Consider the following 21,320-nt stretch of genomic DNA (forward strand, 5'->3'; position numbering starts at 1 on the left):
TTGCGGGCCTTGGCAAAACAGTGCCGCAGAAATTGAACAGCTACCTAATGCCAGCTACTGCAGTGCATGCTTAATGCTACTGCAGTACAATAAAATCGATTTCATGCACAGCAGCTCACATTACTCCCCGCAATGCACAATTTTTTAAGCGCACAAAGCCCCACTGCTGTAAAATGGCCATGGAAAATATTAAATTAGTAGTAGTAGTATTTTTATTTGGCATATAATACAATATGCCCTCGAGGTGAGGCAAAAGGAGGAAGACGAGGCAAACCTCCTGACGAGGCCTACACCCCGAATAATACATCGAACAGTGGCCGCATGAAAAAAAAAAACACTTTCAAAACAAGCAACAAAAGTTATACGATAGAAATAGCAAACACTGAAAAAACGATGCAAAGATAATAAACAGCAATTGGCAGAAAACACGATATGCACACTCGGCAGTAAAGGAAGCAACGCAAAAGACAAAATATACAAAGTTAGCTGAATTTATACAGGAAAAAGAATCTTCAGTTTTTTCTTAAAACCAGATACACTATGACCTCCTACGGTGATTTTTATTAGAGACTGATAAGCATTACACAATGTTACAATTTGGTTATCTATAGTTTGCTTTCCATAGTTTGTTCTAGGTCTTTCAGTGGATAAGGCGACCGCACGTAAACCATACGTAACATTTCTTTAATTATAAGCATTTTGGAAAAACCTGAAATTATGCTTTACTTTATAAAAAATGTGAACAGCCAAACTCAAATTGTAGGAATGAAAGAAAGTGCGAACATGAAATGTTTCGAAAAGATTATTTTCGACAACTGGGCTTGAACATAATGAGCATAGAGCTCTTTTCTGAAGAGAAAGCAATTTATACGAATCAGTTTTGTTGCAAGGTCCCCACACCAGGTTGCAGTATACAAGATGGGAATGAACAAGGGCAAAGTATAACTGTGTTCTAACCTGTAGTGGAAGTAGATGCCTAATAGGATAGATAACACAAATAGACGAAGAAAATGTGGGGAAGGGCGCACTAGTGCTGCATTTGAAATAGTCCACCATCTCAATATTAGCAAATGAAGTCCGTGAAAACAGGCTAGACCATGCAGACGCTTCAGCATACCATTTAGTGGAGCATCCATGCTACTTGACTGTCCATGCTGCTCTGGGCTTGAGTACTGAGGCTCATCAGATGTGCTTGGCTGGCTACCTGAGAGGACATAAAGGCAGGAGAGTCATCATATGATCGTTCAATGCGACCCTCACCCACACCGTGTTCTATCTTTACCAACATCAGTGTGTGCGGAAGAGCAGCATTAATTGGTCCCGACCTATAAATATGCCTATAAGTTGATATCAATACAGCTGAAGAAAACAAACCTGATACATTTTTTTCATCGATGTGAAGGATACAAAGTGGCCACTTTTTAAGGCAATAGCACGATTTTTTTATTTGCAAATATATTTTCATACGCGTAAAAAAACTGGGTGAGCAGTTAAGGAAAAATAAAGCGAAAACAAACGAAAATTAGATGCTGGCGAGGAAATGCAAGCAGGGTCATTAGCTTTCCCACGCAGCGCTCTTGTCACTGTAACCGCTAGATAAGTATTATTTCGTAATTTATGTTTAACGCTGACCACTGTATCTATCATCTATCAGTTTGTTGTGAAGGCCCTAATTTGCCACGTCATTGAGGAGAATCAACAAAAAATGAAAAGCAGAGGGCTTGACGAAACGCGCCTGCATATAACGTGCTACGGAGCACGCAAGTGGAAGCGCAGGCGAACAGCGGCAAAGTAGGAAGAGAGCGAAAATGATTCATCCAAGCGCAAACATATGCGACTGGGGTTTGAGATGCAAATTAACCTTCCGTATGTCGCTTGCGCATAACATCTTCTTTCTTGAAAATAGCCCACCATTTAGGCGCCAACGCCACAGCGAGTTGTTGCTACACATAAGAAATTTGGTGCCAGCACTCGTGTTTGCACGTTTACATCAAAGCAACTGGTGCTGAGTTTAAAATGAATGCATTGCAGTCGCTGTAAACTTACCGTCCAGCATTGCGTACAGTAGCTGTTCTGCCGTAGACGAACTCGAATCCCCGCCACCGTAAACAGACGCCATGTTGTTTGTTGCTGAGCGGCGAAACCGCGAAATGTTGGCGCTGCTGTCGAGCGCTTCCGGCTGCTCCGAAATGCACCCTTGTGTTCGGCTGGGGCGCCATGCCTCCGGCTCGGATCACGACCCGCCCGCAGATTGGTTTGCTCCTGGGTTGCTCTGGTTTGGAGCCTCAAAGCGACCAGCCGAAGACACCAATAAGCACCTGTCACAAGCCTCCGGACTCTGACGCCTCGTTTATAATGCACTTTGATATGCGATTCAGTTCAAAAGCACATCATGTCCGTGCACACCTTTTCTTATATGCGGCCACCTCAACTTTGATGTTATAGAATGACCTAACTGCATTAGTCAGTAAACAAACAATCGAGAGTGATTGCCTTAGCGCGCGCCTCAGGTTGGGCCTATCTCAATTCATCACCGTCCCAACAAGGCAAGATAACATTCTCGACTTCGTGCTTACGACTCATATTGGCAAAATTTAATCACTTTAGCGCCTACCACGCCTCAGTGATCAATCAATAATCAACGGCTCATGTCACAGTCACTCATCACACTGTCAAAAATCAATGAAAACGTTAACACTTTCCGACAAAGCTGACTATAATTTTTTTGAAACTTCTCACATCACTCTGTGAAAGGAACTGCTCCCTGTCCAATAAAAAACGAAATGCGCAAACTCATCCGCACGTGCATTCCCAATAAAATTGCCACCACGTGGTCAGCATCACCATGGTTCAACCGAACATAAAAAGGCACTCGGTGAATAAAAAGGCTGTTAACAAAAAGAAAACGTTCTTTCGATCGGCAAAGCACTATAATGACGTCCGCGCTTATAAAAAGTGCTATGCTGCCAAAAAGAACTTCTTTTCTCACCAAACAAAGCTACGAAATCATTTTTTAATCCAGATCACCAGCTATTTTTTATAACAGCAGAAAAATTTGGAACGACATAAACCCTAATTGATCTCGCCAATATGGCTGTACGTCGAACATGATTCACCCGTTCCACACAACGCTGTGGCTAAAACAATGATTTACGGATTTTCATGCAATATTAATAGCGAACATGGAGGCGTGTTGCCTGTCTTCATTTAGCTTATCCACTCATGCCAGTCATAAGTGCGCAACTTAGCGTTAATGCATTCCCTGATTCTAACGTTATCAGCTGGCGTCAATGGAATCAAGTCAAAAGCTGTCAAGAATACTAAAAACGTTGCAGCTATTCGTCTTTCCCACATTTTCGAGCAATGTATTAAGCAGGATATTGTGCCTCACGACTGGAAAGGGATTAGGGGAATCATCCCAGTCCACGAAAAGCAACTCCGCCGTCAAGTAAAAATTATTGTCCCTTTTATTTCACTAGCCTTCCATCTAAACAATGGAGCAAGTAATTTACTCAAATAATATGACATTTTTCCAGTTTGCTAACCTTTTGCACAATTTTCTACACTGATTCCTGAAAAAAGGTCGGCACCGTCTAGAAGAGGTTGAACTAACGAGCGTTAGCTGTTTGGTTTACTAGAATTGATATGAATGATATTAAAGGGGCGTACATCGATGTCCTTCAAACACACTGTGGTAGTGAACGTATCGGCGAAACGACCGCATCTGAGAGGAGCTCCCGAGGGAGACGGCTCGTTAGGGATGGAAGGATGCAACGTAAGAACGTCCCGTTTGTAACTGGGTGGATTGCCACCATGCTCGGCTACGCGTGCACGCAGGCTGCCTGAAGGAGCGATCGACCCCTAGCGCCATCTATCAGAGAAAATACGATGCTCGTCTACCCATTGTCGAGTTACACCCCCTCAAGATGCGTTCTAAACGAAATTTGCTTCGTTTGGAGGGTTAAGGTGGGCCGGGAACGCTATGTAGTATAGATTCGTTTCGCTATATATACTCCGACAACAAGGGGCACCCATGCGGAGACAGTTGTGTACCGAATTTGGTAGGCAAATAAAACCCTATGGGGTTGTGGTATAGCAATAAAACCACAATTAAATAATAAACATTGTATACATGCAATCAGTCCTAGTATGAATAGTAATGTACCCGTGGAGCCATTCCTGCTGGACTTTGGAAAAGCTTTCAACAAAGTTGCAGTATCGACAGTTCTTACTCCTACTTTCGCGCCTAAACTTAAACCTTACAGTATTTGACTGGATGCGAAATTTTTCGACTAACCACGAAAAGTTTGCACGGCTAATAACCATGCGTTTCCCAATAACCCTGTCAATTCAGGCGTAGCGCAAAGTACTATTTTAAGGCCACTGTCGTTTTCAGTCTACATTAACAATCTCCCAAAAATCTATCTTCAACCATTCGTTTGTTCGCAGACGACTGCGCCATTTACCGGAGTATCACTAAGAAAAGAGACTCTTGCCATCTGCAGAGCTACATAATACTTGTACAAGATTGGTGCGCTAACTAGGCAAATTTAAACATCAATAAAACAACTCACATTATACTTCATCGTCGTCAGTTATACCCTACATCAAACTATAGCATATCGGAGCAGCATGATCACACGCCTCTGCATATACAAATCTTGGAATCAGCGTAACACATGATCTTTCTTGGACCATTTACGTTATGACGGTAACCAATGCATCTAACCGAGTTCTTGGATATCTAAAAAGTAAGCTGCGACTGGCTCCTGCTTTTGTAACGCTGTCCGCCTATTTAACTCCAGTACGCCCTCAATTAAAGTATTCATGCTTTATCTGGGGCCCCCAGCAAACTAACATCGCCAAAGCCCGCCATTGCCACGACCGCAGCGGTGGCCTAGTGGTTTGAGCATCCGTCTCGTACGCGGGAGGTGCGGAGATCGATCCCCGGTGCCGCCGGGTACCCACCGGTGGTTAAAGGGGCACAAGCTTCGCCCGGCCTGGTGCTCGGATTCTTTAGGGTGAAACGCTTGAGAAATGGGGCTTTGACCCCACCCTGTCCAATGAAAAGTACCTTGCCCAACGGTGCTCTTTGCCCAAAGCTGCTCTTGCGCCATAAAAGCCCACCATCAACAGCCAGAGCCCTTGACTCCGTAAAATGCCGCGCGGTAAGATTTGCATATTTCGGTTACTCACATCATAGAAGCGCTGCAGAAATGAAAAGAAAAGTATGACGTGATGTAGGGCTGGTTGGCTCATAGTATCATCAAATATAAAACTGCGCGAAGAAGACGGGACGGGAGGAGAACTAACATAAAGACGCGCACACAACGCGCAGATGTGGACTTATGCCTTTACCAAAAGTTCCATCATTCGCCTCTTGGTCATTATGCTGTCCGCCGAAGCCGTTACCCATACCTGTCCTGAGTCCCTCAAGTCATCCATCACTTAACTAAGTAAATGACGTGTTCGCGCACCCCTCATGGGCCTTTGAGGTAGCGATAGAAAATATTGTTTTTCTTTTCCATAGCTCACCTCTCTCAACAGCGGGTTTACGGGATAGGTAATTGCGCATGGTGAACAAACTTCACATGTCTCTTGTGCCACATCATCATCACCATGAGCCTGCCTGCACTAACTTCAAGACAAGGACCTCTCCTATGTCTCTCCAATTATCCCTGCCCTTTGTCAGCTGCGCCCACCCAATGCCTGCAAAGTTCCTAATCTCATCCCCCCACCTAACCTTCTGCCGCCTTCTGCTGCGCTTGCCTTCTATTGGAATCCCGTCCGTTACAATTAAGGATTAGCGGTTAACTTGCCGTCGGATTGCATGCCCTGTGCAAGCCCATTTCTTCCTCTTGATTTCGACGAGTGTGTCATTAACACGCGTTTGTTCCCGCACCCACTCTGCCCGCTTCCGGTCTCTTAACGTTACGCCTATCATTTTCCTTTCAGTGGCTGACTGCCCTGTCCTTAACTTAAGCTGAACCATTTTCGTTAGCCACCACGTTTCTGTCCCGTAGGTGAGTACCATTAAGATACAGCTGTTGTACACTTTTCTCTTCAGGGATATTGGTAATCTGCTATTCATGATCTTAGAGAACCTGCCATATGCGCACCATCTTATTTTTATTCTTCTAGGTATTTCCGCCTATTCAGTGACCTGGTCCGGCAGCAAAATATGCATTTATCAAACTGGATGGTGAATAAATATAAGGCTTCAAGAACACTCAAACGCCGTTAATAACATTACAATCTCAGCGAATCACGCCAAGCACTGTAAGAAATGCCTTTGGAAGGCTTGCGCTCCACTATTCGGAAAATGTATGATTATCGAAAAAGCATAAGATCCCACATACACAGAGATAATCGAAAGCCTCGATATTCGCCACGCCAGGAATCCCTGCGTAAGCACACCGTCTCTCCTTTTGTCCAAGAAAGAGCCGAAACTCCTCGACGCAACTGAGCATACCTTGTGACTGCGATCAACTGCCTCGTGGTGTTTTACTACTAAACTTTGTTATTTATATTTTAACTCCTTTTGGCCAATTGTGACAAGCTTCTAACAACCTTCAGACATATCCCAACACACACTTTTCTCTACCATTTCCCGTGCCAGCGTTCACTGAAATTTGTGAGCCGCAATTAAAGCAGCATCAGCAGGTCCCAAGAGAAAATGGCGCTAGCAAACAACCTTAGCTCGTAAATTCGGCTAGATGTCAAGTAGCCGCAAGGCCTTCCGTCAATGGCGTGACTTCCGAACGTGCTGCGACGACTTCGAAATATCAAGAACAAAGAGAAGCGACCAACAACGGGCAGAACGGCACCCAGCTGATTAATTTTAATATTATTCGCTCTTCAGTAATAAAATAAGAATAGAAGGAAAAGATGTTGCCTGGTCACGGGGCCCGGCTTTGCCGTCGTCTTGGGCCAATCTCCCATGTTGCCGGTTTATGGCCTCCTCCAAGTGGATACTCACCGCTAGCCGAGCCGCCACTTGGTCGCACGACTTTACCCGGCGCTCATCTTCTCGTCGTCCGCGTCGGCGCCCGGATCTTTCGCAAGAGGATAGCTAGCGGGAGCAGTTCCTGAGGCCATAACAGCGCCAGCAGCGAAATTTCTGAGGTCTAATTTATCTCCCACAAATCTGATCGCAGTTTACGTAGAAGGTGCTTTTGTTCTGGCGCTTGTCGACGACGGTGCTGCTGTTTCTGCCTTGGCCGCCCCCTTTTTCCGCTCCTTGCGAAAAGTGACGACCACACTTCCTCGATTATCGCTGCTCACCGGAAGCGCGCAGGCTATTGCGCCGTTAGCAACGTGCACAGCTCGCGTCGTTAATCAGGAGGGCCTCTAGGTAATTGAATTCATCACCTTGCCAACCTGTTCTCATGAAATCATCTTGGTTTGGGACTTCCTGTCACGCCATAACGAAGTCATCGATTGCGCTCGTGCTAAACTCGAGTTCTTTGCGCTCGGCGGTTCCCCGTCGCCCGATGCCCCTTCTGCTGCTTCTGCCAAAGCCGTCGTTGCCATAGACACTGAACTGCCTGCCTGTTCTTCTGTTCTTATGCCCATTACTTCTGACCTTGTTCGCGACAGCAACATATTTTTAGACCCTCGCCCATCTTTATGTTCCTCAAGTACCTGCCCATTGGGCTCAGGTGTTCCCCAGGGTTCTGACCTAGGGCCCCTACTTTTTCTCATTTATATTAATGACTTGCCTAACAACATTATTTCTTCCGTATGTCTTTTTGCCGACGATTGCGTTATTTACCGTGAAATTAACAGTGACTCTGACACTTCTGTCCTTCAATCTGATATTAACCAAGTTTCAGAATGGTGCAATTTATGGCACATGGAACTTAACATTAAAAAGTGTAAACATTTGCGTGTTTCTCCACGTAACACTCGAATGGCCACTTACGACCTTAATAATATCCCTCTTGAAACAGTGTCTTCGTATAAGTACCTTGGTGTGCACATAACTTCTAATCTTTCTTTGGAATCTGCACGTGGAATTTATTACTAACAATGCTAACCACATGTTGGGGTACCTGCGCAGAAACTTCTCCCTTTCTTCTACTTCAATAAAATTGCTCCTTTATAAAAAACTTGTTCGGCCTAAATTGGAATATGCAGCATCTATCTGGGACCCTGACCTGTCATCATTAGCTACTGAAATCGAATCGGTTCAAAACCGTGCGTCACGTTTCACACTTTCCAATTATCACCGTATCTCCAATGTTACTGCTATGAAAACTACTTTATTATTGCCACCCCTTTCACTCAGCAGAAAAATTTCGCGTTTATGCCTATTTCATAAGATCTATTACTACAATCCCGTCCTTAAGAGCCGGCTACTAACTACCCCTACATATGTTTCAGGCCGCAATGATCATCTTCGCAAAGTAGGTGTTCCGTCATGCCATACTAAACACGCTTTTTCTTTTTTTGTCCCCGAAACTTCTGACAGTTGGAACCACCTTCCCAGGCACTTTGTCGATATTTCTAATCCAAGTTCTTTTAAGACTGCCCTATGTAATCTTTATTTGTAGATTTTAGTCAGTTTTATTTTGCGTTCGTTTTTGTTGACTTTTTGCTGTCTGCCGGAAATGTTCTCTTTTTTTTGGGAATTGCTGTTTTTTCCCCTTTGTCTTCTCTTGCCTTACTTTGTGTTATGTTTTGTTCATTTTTTGCCGCGTTTTTGTTTCTTATTTATTTATTTATTTAGGACGCTAAATGTACCGCACGGCATAAAAGGTGCTGCCATTAATGTACGTTATTACGTTAATACGTTACAAAAAGGCATGGAGTCTAGTAAGATGCAAAAAGTCACATAATCCTCGGGCATAAATGTTTTTCGTTATCCACAAGTTGAAATTGGAGTCATTGTTTGAGGACAGGCCTGCCTCTTGCAAAACGCGAGCGCGCACCAGCGAAGTTCCTGGGCAAGTCCACAATAGGTGGTGAACAGTGGTGTCAGAAGCGAGTGTGTGGCAGTGAGGGCATTTTTCTGGCGCATGAATCTTCTCACTTTGCCTCTGGTGGCGAACTGCAGGCGTAAAGGCCACTCCAACACGCAGCCGCGTCAGAGAGACCTCCTCCATCCGTGATAAGTTGGGAGGAAGAGGGTGGGTACACGGGGGAATAAGAGCACGTGTACGCCACCTGAGGGAGGCTGAAGATGTTAAATGTGTCAGAAGTGGGTCTGGTGGCAAAGAGGCAGGAGGTGTTTGCGGTACGTCCGCTAGACGACATGACATGTCAGATGCGATGCTATCGACATCTGTGCGTGCTTGAAGCCAGTGTATGAGTATAGGGACCGGGTAAGATTTGCAAGCAGCATGTATGTCCTGGGAAACCCGAAGGGTACCGCGCACTTTCTTTAGGTGCTTGAGAGCTTCTTGGGAATGAGTGAATAGGTGTACCTGCTTATAAGGAGGGTCGTCAGGTAAAGCTGCTATGGCATTTAAGATCGCTTGGAGCTCCAAAGGAAGAGGCGATGAATTTTCAGTACAGTAGGTCTGGCGGCTGTAGAGTTGAGGGTGTGTCGGGCTTATAAAAACAGTTGATCCCCCAGTTAAGGTTATGGCGACATCTGTGTACAGGATGCAGTCATCATGTTGGGTAGAAAAACTTGATGGTACTGGCGGAGAGAACTCCGACTTCTTATAACAAGCTGGCTTGTTTGATGTAACGTGACAGTAGTCCCATGGAGGTGGTTGAGGCTCGAACATTGGACGAAGAGAAACTTTCCGTGCTCTGTTGGTTTGTCGCTGGGTAATTAAATCTTCCAGTGTGTTGAGCTGCGCATACTCCTGCAGCAGACAAATAGGAGTTGCTCCGGGTAGGCCAGTAATGGCTCGCATGGCTTCGTGGTTGAGTGCTTCGAGTGTAGACCACTGTCGTTTCGTAAGTTGGTGAAACTGAGCCTGGTATAGAAGCCGAGGTTGAAAGACAGCACGAACAAGTTGACGAGCTGTACCGGAGCGGGCATCTCCAGAGCGATTGGCTATTCTGCGGATGAGGCCAAGTGTGTTTATAGCACTCTTGCGCATAGCTGATAACCAAGCCGTGCCTTTGCCTGAAGAATGAACATGCAGGCCCAATACATTGGCATGTTCCACTTCAGGAAGAGGTGCGTTGTCAATAGTGAGCACGAACGGAGTGGCTTTGAAAATTCGGCGACCAGCTTTATTGCCTACATGAACGTAACAGGATTTGGAGAGGTTGAGGGAGGGGCCAGTGCTGGCAAGAAAGTTGTGTAGAAGATTGAGGGCATTTTGCAAAGAGTCTTGCTGCACCTGAGCTGAGCGATTTGTGGACCAGCGAGCGATATCGTCTGCATATGCCAGAACTTGAACATTAGGAAGGGTGGAAAGACTGTGTATCAGAGGAATGAATGCGATGTTAAATAGAACTGGGGCTAAAACTGAGTCCTGCGGTACTCCGCGATTAGAAATGAAGCGGCCTGTACGTTTACCATTAACACGGATAGTAAATGTCCTTTGTGAGAGAAAAGCATGAATTGCTCGACGTATCTGCAAGGGCATGCCAAGTGATGACATAGTGTTGAGAATGGCTTCTATCTTCGTTTCTTCTATTTTGCTTTTCTGCAGCACTGTATCGGACCCAATGTATGTCCTTCCCACTCCCCTGTTTAATGGCTTCGGGACCTGAGGGTATTTGAATAAATAAATAAATACCTTACGCCGTACTCAATCTGTCAGCAGGCTTTAACGCGTTGTTCCTGACGAGCCTCTTTACATATGCTTCCGCTATGCGTCGCGGTGAGTGCCTCGGTTTTGTCCACATCATAGATTTCATTCTCTCTCCCAATGAGAATGACGATTCGCCGTCCCTTGACGTAGGTGCCCTCAGCCCGCCGGTGCTTCCCTCACACAATCCCTGGAGCTCACCCGTAGCACTCCTGAAGAAGAAAGATGCCTGTATTCGTTTCTGCGTTGATTACCGCCGTGTGAAGATCACGCGGAAGGATGTTTACCCCCTTTCCTGTGTGTGGACTGCCTTCAAAAAGCAGAATTTTTATTTCCGCTCGATTTATGCTCTGGGTACGGGAAGGGCCCCATGGCAGCCTAAAATCACCCTAAAGTCGCATTTGTGACCCCTGATGGCCTCTGAATTTAGCGTCATGCGTTTCGGTCTCTCGAATGCTTCGGCTACTTTCGAGCGCTTGATGGAAACCATTCTGCGCGGCCTGAAGTGGAAGCGTGCCTCTGTTACCTCGAAGACGTCATGATCTTTTCGCCCGACGTTGCGACTCATCTGTCCCGGCTGAAGCACGTCTTAAGCTTCCTTATTGACGCCAGCCTTCCGTTCAACGTCGATTTCCCGCTCGTGAACTGAGAGTTTTAGGCCACGTTATGTGAAAGGAGGGCGTCCGTCCTGACACCGCCAAACATCGTGCTGTGACTGCGTTTCCATTACCTATTTCCCTTAAGGAACTTCGCAGCTTCCTAGGCCTGTGTTCCTATTTTCGACGCTTTATTCACAACGTTGCCGCCACTTCTGCACTTTTAGCTCAGCTTTTCGACAGCAACGCGTATTTTTCGAGTTGGTCGCCTGCCTGCCGCGACGCCTACAACCCCTTGCGCAGTCTCCTCACAGCACCACCCATCTTGCGCCACTTCAACCCACAAGCCCCAACCGAAGTACACACGGTCGCCAGCGGCAATGGCCTCGGAGCTATACTCGCCCTACGCGAGTCTGGATTTGTGGAATATGTGGTTGCGTATGCCAGCCGCGCCTTCACGAAAACCGAATCCATCTACTCCGTGACGGAAAAAGAGTGCTTCGTCATTGTCTGGGCCCTGGGCAAGTTTCGATGTTATCTTTATGGCCGTCATTTTGAGGTGGTCACCGACCAGCATGCCCTGTGTTGGCTTTCTTCGCTAAAAATCCCTCCAGTTTCCTGGCTGAATGGGGTCTCCGCCTACAAGTATATAAAATTCGTGTCACCTATCGGTCAGGCCACAAGCATCAGGACGCTAATGCCCTGTCCCGCTCCCCGCTACCGGCCGAGATTGCCAGCCTCTCCGCCCTAGAATCTGCTGGGCCTTCGCTCACCACCTGCAACATGCCTTCTGAGCAGCGTGAAGATCAATGCATTATCTCTCTTCTTGACCTTTTGCCCGGCACATCTACGGCTTCAGCGTCCTGCGCCATTCGCTGTGAAGCTTCACATTTCGCAATCCATGATAATCTGCTTTATCGGCGCAACTATAACTCTTATGGACAGAAATGACCTCTCGTCATTCCCCGACATCTCCGGTTCCAAATCCGCACCTGTTTCCACGCTGACCCGCAATGCGGCCACGTGGTAGAATTGAAGACGTAGACTCGAATCCGTCTTCGTTACTACTGGCACGGCATGTACAACTTCATACTCAAGTACGTCCGCTCCTGCCCCTCCTGCCAACGCTGTAAGCCTTATCCCGCTGCTGGAGAGTTGCAACCACTGCACTGTCCACCTCGCCCCTTCGACCGTGTTGGAATAGATTTATACGTCCCTCTGCCGTACATCACTGCTGGTAACTGCTGGGTATCTGTTTGCATTTCTCACCTGACCAGGTATGCCGAAACCGCAGCGCTCCCGGTTGCTACAGCTCCTGAACTGGCGTCCTTAATTTTGCAGCGCTTCATACTTCGCCACGGTGCTCCTCAGTGACAGAGGACTCATCTTCTTGTCTGACGTCGTTAGAGCTTTCCTGGCGGGGTGCAATATAACTCATCGGACTTGTATAACGTACCATCCGCAAACCAACAATCTAACCGAGCGATTTAAGCGCACTCTGGGCGACATGCTGGCTATGTATGTTGCTGCCAACCTCACGAACTGGGACCTCGTTCTACAATATATCACGGGCGCCTTCAACACTCCTACTGCATCAACGACCGGTTTCTCCCCATTTTTTCTGCTCTGCGGCCGACATCTATCCGCTCCCATCGGCGCAGTTTTCCCATGCTGTCCTGTCTCACCTGAGTGTACACCTGTTTCTGAAGCTTCCCAGCATGCAGACGACTGCCGCTAGATTGCGCGGTTGCTCACCACAGACAATCAAAAGCAGGAGAAGGAAGAAGAGGAAAGGCAGGGAGGTTATCCAGAAGAATAATCGGTTTGCTACCCTGCACGGGGGGATAGGGGTGAGGAGATAAAGAAATAAAGGAGAAATGAGAGCAGCAGAAGATTGAAGACAATATGAGAAGTCAGCAAGCGTTCGGTAAGTCACAGCCTATCGTGCCGGCCAGAAGTTCTCAAGAAGCGGAGCAGTGCCTTGGTGGCCTTCACCACTGACGATCGCCGCGACCAGTGGCCGAGAATCTTCATTTCCGCCAGCGGGTGTCGATCTAGACGCTCCAGCACACGGCAGATAGACTGCCTTTTGGCTCTGTAGGCAGAGAATTGACAAGAAATATGGTCTATATTCTTGTCACACCCTCAGATGGCACATGCAGGGCTGTCAGCCATGCCTATTAAGAGTATTGGTTGGTGAAGTCTACACCAAGCCACAGGCGACACAGCAAGGTTTCCTTACCTCGTGGTAGGCTGCATAGAAGCTGGAGTTTCAGATCTTGGTCCAAGGATTTTAAACATGCATTGGAAAATTGGCCTGCATGAGATCCAAGCTGGAAGCGCGATGCCCCACGGAAGTGCGCGAAGCCTGTCCGCTCGTCTGATGACGAAATGGAGATGGACACAATATTGCAGTCGTGGTGCGCAGTTCGCGCGACCTCGTCCGCGTGGTGATTGTCTGCTATGCCTCTGCATCTCGGTTGCCACTGGTATAAAATATCGTGCCCGTTATTGATGACAGTCATGTAGTTATCAGATTTCCGCAACAAGTGTTTCACGGGCTTCACGGCCGAGAGGAGCTTGTAAGCCTTGGAGGGCAGCTTTGGAATCAGTGAAAATAGACCACTGCTGATTGATGTGTTCAATGGCGACATGAAGACCAATGAGTTCTGCGCCCATCGAAGAAGCCTGGTGAGCTATCCTAACTCTGATTTCTGTAGTCCTTGCGGGTCTGACCACGGAGCCCGAAGAAGTGATTGGGTTCACTGAGCTGCCGGTGTAGACGTGCGCCCGGTTTGCATGGTGTTCATGGGCGCCAGAAACCCTGCCATGACGAAGGCCAGCTTGGCCCGGCTTTTCCACCCGATTCACTAGTCTGGCTGTGGATCCCTTCCGCTGCTCCTAGCCTCTCAAAGAAACTTCTTTCGAAAATACGATGGCCCCTACCACGTCCCTGAGCGTACATCCTCAGTCAACTACATTACTGAACCCCTCACGCCGTCTTCCGATCTCCACCGACGTGGCCGCGAGACTCTGCATGTCCATCGACTCAAGCCGTACTACGACCCAGTTGTACTATCGGCACCATGAGTCACCAGGATGGCTCCTTTCACCATCGCTCAGACCGAGAGCCTGCTGACCCTGGCAGACCACATACTGTTTCGCCGCTGCCTGAGCGCTGACCTAAGCCGCTTGTGTCTGCTTGTGTTGCCGCTTGTGTCTGCAGCTCGCATTTCCTGGTCCGCGCGCCGTTCAATCGGCGGTCACTAGTTGTTGAGCTTTCTCAAGTCCCACGCATGAAACGTTTTGCCCGCAATATCACCATCAATTTCTTTTCTAAACTTTATGGTGCACAAAATGTCTTACTGCACCGTTGACGCTGTGTGCAGCAAATAGGCGTATATAGAATTATTTTATTTATTTTGTTACAAATGCTACAGCACCGGTTTGAAGTTATCGTAGGAGGATTACTTGCAAACATACAGGTAAAAAGAACACGATCAAAAGAAACGGATAAGTTATAAAACAAACATACAAGCAACTATTAACTAAAAGCGAGAGACAACACTTTAACAACCAACTACAAGAGCTGTTGCGCAATTCAAAAAGCAGAACACTGGGAGTATGACACAAATCATATTGGTCTGAGGCTCGCTATGGTAGATCAAAAATCGAGCGTAGACACCGTCTCAACCTGGAGCGAGTTCTATCATGCTATTGTTCTTGGAAAGACTGAAAACTTCAATAAGTTTGTGCGACTGTGATATGGCCTAATTTATTGTATTGTTTCGTCTCCTGGACTGATAATGAGGTTATTTATGCATAAGCTTTTATCGGCTAGTGTGTTATCGCTGTTAACATCATGCGAAAACTTTCATCAGAACACCTTTTTGCATGTGGACAGAGCTTACACGCAAGACTTTCTCGGATTTGAGAACGTCTAATGCCGCAGTTGTAGACGGCTGCTACGAAGCTTGCAGTTTTTTTAACGCACTCTAGCTTGTCTTCAAGAACATTTGTGAACGGGTTCCACGTTAGGCAGGCGCAATCTAAGATGGGCCTAATATTTGTAACGTACAAAGTTTTCCTTGAAAGCTTTCGATGCCTACTGGAAGTTTCTCTGGAAAAGGTGTAAAAGGGGACAAGCTTTAGCATTTGTTAGATTGATGTCGGATGTCCAGTTCAATGTCGCAGTGAATGTGACCTCTAGGTATTTGACATCAGTGACACGCTGCACTGCGAGAGCAACGGTGGCCTTGGTTTGAGCACCCACCTCGCATGCGGGAGGTACGGGGTACGATCCCCAGTGCCGCCGGGCACCCACCGGTGATACAATGGGTACAAGCTTCCCCTGACCTGGTGCTCAGCTTCTTTAGAGTGAAATGCTTGGGAAATGGGTCTTTGACGCCACCTTGAGAAGAAGAAAATACCTTGAATCATGGCGCTTTTTCGCCCGAGACGCCCTTGCGCCATTAAAAATCAGAATCATCATCAACACGCCGCGCTGGAACTTTATTTCATAAGTATGACGTAGTCACATTTTTCTTTTTGTTCGCGAATAGTATGTGATGCATTTTACTATGTTCAAATTCATTTTTTATTTGACACACCAAGAGCAAATTTTTGCAAGATCGAACTGAAGCATGCTCACATCTACGGAACATGACACAGGGCGATATACAACACAGTCTTCCGCGTACAGTCTCATAGTCGAAACAATGTCTTTAGTTAAATCAATGATATAAGTGGGGAACAGCAGCGACGGCCTAAGGACCGATCTTTGCGGTACACCTGACAAAATATAAACCATTCGTGACACTACCACATTCAGAACCACTTTTTTGCTGACGTTCATACAGATATTCCTCGACCCAGTCTTGAAGTGAATCGGGATAACAAATAACTGATAGTTTATACAATACTAAATAACTTGGGACAGCAAAACCGTTTCGCAAATCTATGAACACATCATCTATGTGAGTACTATTGTTATAGAAGTGTGCAACCTCGTGAATGAATTCAGTAACTTGAGTGGTACAGGATAACCCCGAGCGAAATCCGTACTGGGTCAAAATTAAAAAAAAATCTTTGTGTTGAAGATGCTTGCTTAGACAAAGATAAATAACACGTTCCAGTGTTTTACAACAAACAGATGTCAACGAAACCAGACCAAAATTGCCAGATGTCAACGAAACCAGACCAAAATTGCTTTCCTGATCACGACTGCCGCTTTTAAAAACTAGAGTAACATTCGAGATTTTCTTGTCGCAAGGTAATTCGAGAATTTAATGATTTGCTAAACAATTCAACCACACTAGCTGCAGTACTATGGGAACAGCGCCTCAAGATCTGATTCGATATCCCATCTGGACCATGAGCAGAGAGGATTAAGGTTGGACAAGACGCGCCTTTACTTCTGCGTCATTTAACACGATTTCGTCCGTTTGAGGTACATTTCGTACAATTCAGCTGCCGGTGCAGTCGCTGCAGTGGCTCAGTGGTTGTGGCGCTCGGATGCTGACCCGAAAGACGCGGGTTCGATCCTGATCTCGGCAGGCACATCTCTTTGGAGGCGAAAATCTAGAATCCTGTGTGCTTTGCGATGCCAGCGCACGTTAAAGAACATCAGGTGGTCAAAATTTCCGTCGCCCTTCACTGCGGCGCATCTTATAGCCTGTGTCGCTTTGGCACGTTAAACCCCTCTAAATCAAATTAAATTAGGCACAGGTGCACGACGGCAAGCTGTGAATACGGACCGAAAGTATACATTGAAGTAATAATCTTTTGCAGTATCATCAGTTAACATATCCTCTTCTTGGCAAAAAGGCGGAGTGCCAATGCTATCTTTTTGTTAATTTTCACATATCGCCAAAGTTCAGTGGGGTTCGATCGTATTTTATCAGGCAGGAATGACAAGAGTGCTCTTCTAGCGATCTTTAATTCCTATATCAGGTTTTAGTGACGCTTCTAAGCCTGTCATATAAGTTATGATTCGGTGTTTTCTTGAAAACCTTGTATACCCTTGCCTTCTTTTCTATTGATATACGCAGTTCTTTATTAATCCAATGTTTATCGTTTCTACGTCTAGCTGATACCACCCACGAAGGAATATATTTAGCTACCAATGAGAGAGGTCTGTCTCGGAACATTTTCCGCAAGTTTTCTAGGCTACGCTCACTACTGTATTGCAAGAATACACGACTTCGAAAATACTATAAACAACTGTATACAAACAGACGGCATTTTTTATTGAATTTCCGAAAGCCTTCGATCAAGTATCTCAATAAAAACTATTGCATAAATTAAACAAAACTCTTAAATATCCACAGCTCATTAACTGGATATCAGATTACCTTACCGCACCTAAGCAGTTCGTTAGTTTCAACTCTCAAGGCTCAGAAAATCTTTCCGTTGACTCTGGCGTTCCCCAGGGATCGGTTCTTGGACCTCTTCTTCTCCTCCTCTATATCAGTGATGTTGTTAAGGATGTTCCTGTAAAAATAAGATTATATGCAGACGACTGTGTCCAATACTCAGAAATAGAAAGTCTCTCGTATCAAGTGTTGTTGAATAATGCACTTCAGATGGTTGTTGGCCGGTGTGAGGATTGGCAGATGTCGGTAAATTTTGAGAAAACTGTTTACATGAGTATTACTCACAAAAGGAATAACATTAATTTCAATTACTCAGCAAACAATGTTTTTCTTTCTGAAGTAACAGAATACAGATACCTTGGATTGTGGATAACTAATAACCTCAAATGAAATCTGCACATTGATAAGCAAACTACTAACGCCTGCTGTAAATTCTTTTTCTCAAAAGAGCCTTAAAACTGTCCATAATCAATGTCCGTTTACTTGCATATAAGAAAACCTTACCTCTAGTAGCCAATTACGGGGCAATTATCTGCGACCCTTTTGCGCAAACTTACATAAAAAATCTTCAACGGGTGCAGAAAAAAGCGGTGAGCGTTATCTACAATAATTTATTCCACATGTCAGTCGCACAACGTATAAAACGACCCAACTTACCAACTAATCCAGCGTGATCGTGTTGCCCGACTAAAATTTATTTACCAGGTTGCAAATAGACACTACAATGGTAATATTATCGATGTAATTACATTTTCTTCCGGATATGCCACAAGGCAGAGGCATCAACTAATATGACATTGTTCCATGTAAGAAAAAGTTGTTTTAACTATTTTTTTTCAAGGACAGTAACTGACTGGAATAACCTAAATATTACGACACTAACTCAACCTTCCCTTTCTTTGCTTACCGCCAATATCTGCTGTCAGCGCGAAAGCTCATATATGCCTTTTTATTTCTTTTCAGCGCATTTTTTCCCTATTGTTCTGTGCATTGCGTTGAAAAATTACGTTTGGTGAAGTGACCAGGCAGTGTACTTCGTTCTTCACTTTGTTCTGTGTCAGGCCAGTAAGACGCTCGTGATGGTGACCAAGAAATAAGACCTTTTAATGTTCCGTCGAGCAGCATATACAGTCATAACGGTCACATGACTTACGTGAGAATTGGGTGAGGGAAAGGAAGGCATAGCGCATATCTCAGTGCGTATCAGTGGGACGGCCGCGCGCACAGTGGTTCTCAGGATGACTGCCACTTCTTACCCTGTTTTACAAGCACTGTGTGTGCCCACAAAGAAATACAAAATACACTTCAGCATTCAGTCATTGATACCGAGTCTTTTCGGCGTTCGTACGATGCGATGCGCCCCTATCGCGTTGTTCTTTGTACTGGTCTGGAAGTTGCATTTTCAGGTACGTTCGTTGGGTGTCGTTCGATGACTGCTCCGGCACGATGGTCTTGCCAAGCGAATTAGAAGCCGTTCGTGTCATCACGTCGTTGGCGCTTTATTCTGTAAGCTGGCTGGTTTGTTGACGCTGGTCGACCTGTGCGGGGTTGGTTTCTTTGTCAGAGAGCAGCACCAGATGACGTCTGTTTCGGCGTATGGCTCCCCCTTCAGAGTGGACCCAGTAGGACCCTGATGTCGAAGATGGACGAAGAACTTTGCCTCGGAAGCACCTGTCTGCAACCACGCCAGGTTACCTGCAGACAAACTAGGAAGAGGTCTAGCAGCATGACGTTTGTCAAAATACAGCTTTTGTTTCGGTCGGAACTTTTCGTCTTGCCTTTTTCATGAAGCGCAGACTACTCGAGGCTTGCATGGCACTCTTGAGCGTAAGCGCGACGCCTCATTAACAGTTGCGCTGGACTATAGCCGGTTGGCCCCGGGGAATTTCTACAGTTCAGCAAGGCAATGTAGGGTTCTTGCGCTTTGTTCTGCAGCCTTTAGAGAGTCTCTACTATGCGTTCAGCTTCCCCGTTAGCCTTCGGGTAACGAGGGCTGGTCGTAACATGATTGAACGTGTAGAATCTTGCAAACTCAATGAAAGCAAATGAGATTAACTGGGGACCATTGTCCGATATCACCGTTTTTGGGATCCCATGCCTTGCGAACATACTTTTCGGATGCTAGATGACCACCTCTGACGATGTTCCTCAATCCAGCAGGGCCAGCTCAGGATACCTGGAGTGATAATTGAAAACAGCAAGATAGACAGCTCTTTTCATCTCGAATAAATCCACTCCGATGTTTTATACGAAGCATAATATGGACACTACTTAGCTCAACCATAGCCCAGCCTGGCGCGGCCGCGACCACCAAGGCTAACTCCCGCTCCTCCCGCTAGGGGCACTGCAGCCGAGCACGTGGTCTGACGTCAAGACAGCTGAGGAGAGACGGGGCTCAACTCGCGCGGTCGCCGCGCGGCCGCGACCACCAAGGCTAACTCCCGCTCCTCCCGCTAGGGGCGCTGCAGCCGAGCACATGGTGGGAATTGGGAGGTGGAATTGGGGCATTCATTCATAAAAGTATGAATTTTCAAAGGGTTAGACTGGGATGCAGGGAACATTTATGGCTAAAAGGAACAGTGGCAGGCAAGCAAACACTCCTTGGCTTTGTATACCTGTGGACAGGGGTTAATGCCAAAGAGGAAAACTGGAAAATGTTAGAATGTATTGCAAGCGACATTGATGAGCTAGGAGGACAGGGCGAGATAATTATATTAGGCGACATGAACGCACACATAGAAGACCTGGATGGGTACACGGATTCGACAGGAAGCATGCTGCAGGACATGTGTGACAGGCATGATTTAGTTGTATGCAACAGCACCGAGAAGTGTGAAGGGCTCATAACATGGGAGGCGGGGAGTCTGCACTCGACGATAGATTATGCACTAATGTCACAGAGGATGTATAACAGATTAGGGGTAATGAGCATAGATGAAGATGGTTCCAGAAGTCTAGGTAGTGACCACAAGCGTATCAAGTTGAGCCACCATGGAGGTAGGGAAAGGCGGCCACCTTTTTTCGCCGCACCTCCACGTCAGCATCTTCCGGCCCCGTGTTGCTCTTTCTCAAGCGAGTCAAAACACGTTCAGACAAGCGGGCAAGCGGGCCTTTCCCTACCTCCATGGTGTTTCACACCGACTCAAGAAACTTGCGGCGAAGTATGACGTTGGCGTTGTCTTCACAGCTAAAAACAAGATAGGAGGCTTGTGCGCCAGCGTAAAAAGGAGGCTTGATAAAACATCAAGTGATCGTTCCCGATGCACAGTGTCACATAAGACACGGCTCACCCCTTGCAGAAAGAATGTGGTGTATCGCGTTCCGCTGCCTTGTGGTCGATGCTACTACGGGCAGACGGGCAGATGTCTAAATGTGCGCCTGACGGAGCATTCTAACTCTTTGGGTGGGAAGGCGAACTCTAATCTGGCGTTGCACGTGCAATCTCGGGAATGCAAATCGGACGATGATCTGTCTCTGTGCACGCCTGACTTCAGCGACACTACTGTAGTTTATAGAAATGAAAAACAAATCTGTCGCGAGATAGTTGAAGCCTTCTACATTGCTAAGGCTAAGGACACGTGTGTGGCTAAGCCGTCGGTAAACCTTCACGCTAAGGAATTTGCCTTTTTAGA

The 21,320-nt window shown here is 46.4% G+C and overlaps 1 protein-coding gene across 2 annotated transcripts in view; it reads left to right on the forward strand.

Annotated features, from left to right (window-relative positions):
- The window catches only part of LOC144094166 (uncharacterized), a 144,452-nt gene that overhangs the window by 116,791 nt on the left and 6,341 nt on the right, over window positions 1–21,320 (forward strand). The window lies entirely within an intron of this gene.

This window comes from Amblyomma americanum, chromosome 6, assembly GCF_052857255.1.
Source record: "Amblyomma americanum isolate KBUSLIRL-KWMA chromosome 6, ASM5285725v1, whole genome shotgun sequence".
NCBI classification, from domain to species: Eukaryota; Metazoa; Arthropoda; class Arachnida; order Ixodida; family Ixodidae; genus Amblyomma; species Amblyomma americanum.